Consider the following 1,936-nt stretch of genomic DNA (forward strand, 5'->3'; position numbering starts at 1 on the left):
GATTCAATAAGGCTAGACCACTTTATGCCCTTTTTAGTGAAAGAAAAAGGTCAAAAACGAGTGAAATCTGTAAATTAACAAGGAAATTCACTTAACCCCCATTACGGCCGTTTTTGAAAATTTTAAAATAAACCATGGAAGTGATAGATATTCTAGTTAGATATCCTAAGAACTATTACATGTTTCGATTCAATAAGGCTAGGCCACTTTATGCCCTTTTTAGTGAAAGAGAAAGGGTCAAAAACGAGTGAAATCAGAAAATTACCAAGGAAATTCACTTAACCCCCATTTCGGCCGTTTTTGAAAATTTTAAAATAAACCATGGAAGTGATAGATATTCTAGTTAGTTTTCCTAAGAACTATTATATGTTTCGATTCAATAAGGCTAGGCCACTTTATGCCATTTTTAGTGAAAGAAAAAGGGTCAAAAATGAGTGAAATCCGTAAATTAACAAGGAAATTCACTTAACCCCCATTTCGGCCGTTTTTGAAAACTCTAAAATCAACCATGGAAGTCGTAGATATTCTTGTTAGATTTCCTAGGAACTGTTACATGCTTCGATTCAATAAGGCTATACCACTTTATGCCCTTTTTAGTGAAAGAAAAAGGTCAAAAACGAGTGAAATCTGTAAATTAACAAGGAAATTCACCTAACCCCCATTACGGCCGTTATTGAAAATTTTAAAATAAACCATGGAAGTGATAGATATTCAAGTTAGATATCCTAAGAACTATTACATGTTTCCATTCAATAAGGCTAGGCCACTTTATGCCCTTTTTAGTGAAAGAGAAAGTGTCAAAAACGAGTGAAATCCGAAAATTAACAAGGAAATTCACTTAACCCCCATTTCGGCCGTTTTTGAAAATTTTAAAATAAACCATGGAAGTCATAGATATTCTAGTTAGATTTCCTATGAACTATTACATGTTTCGATTCAATAAGTCTAGGCCACTTTATGCCCTTTTTAGTGAAAGAAAAAGTGTCAAAAACGAGTGAAATCCGTAAATTAACAAGGAAATTCACTTAACCCCCATTTCGGCCGTTTTTGAAAACTCTAAAATCAACCATGGAAGTCGTAGATATTCTTGTTAGATTTCCTAGGAACTATTACATGCTTCGATTCAATAAAGCTAGACCACTTTATGCCCTTTTTAGTGAAAGAAAAAGGTCAAAAACGAGTGAAATCTGTAAATTAACAAGGAAATTCACTTAACCCCCATTACGGCCGTTTTTGAAAATTTTAAAATAAACCATGGAAGTGATAGATATTCTAGTTAGATATCCTAAGAACTATTACATGTTTCGATTCAATAAGGCTAGGCCACTTTATGCCCTTTTTAGTGAAAGAGAAAGGGTCAAAAACGAGTGAAATTAGAAAATTACCAAGGAAATTCACTTAACCCCCATTTCGGCCGTTTTTGAAAATTTTAATATAAACCATGGAAGTGATAGATATTCTAGTTAGTTTTCCTAAGAACTATTATATGTTTCGATTCAATAAGGCTAGGCCACTTTATGCCCTTTTTAGTGAAAGAAAAAGGGTCAAAAATGAGTGAAATCCGTAAATTAACAAGGAAATTCACTTAACCCCCATTTCGGCCGTTTTTGAAAACTCTAAAATCAACCATGGAAGTCGTAGATATTCTTGTTAGATTTCCTAGGAACTGTTACATGCTTCGATTCAATAAGGCTAGACCACTTTATGCCCTTTTTAGTGAAAGAAAAAGGTCAAAAACGAGTGAAATCTGTAAATTAACAAGGAAATTCACTTAACCCCCATTACGGCCGTTATTGAAAATTTTAAAATAAACCATGGAAGTGATAGATATTCAAGTTAGATATCCTAAGAACTATTACATGTTTCCATTCAATAAGGCTAGGCCACTTTATGCCCTTTTTAGTGAAAGAGAAAGAGTCAAAAACGAGTGAAATCC

The sequence above is a fragment of the Medicago sativa genome, chromosome 5, assembly GCF_051527215.1.
Source record: "Medicago sativa cultivar Bolivia chromosome 5, Bolivia_mono, whole genome shotgun sequence".
In the NCBI taxonomy this organism is placed as follows: Eukaryota; Viridiplantae; Streptophyta; class Magnoliopsida; order Fabales; family Fabaceae; genus Medicago; species Medicago sativa.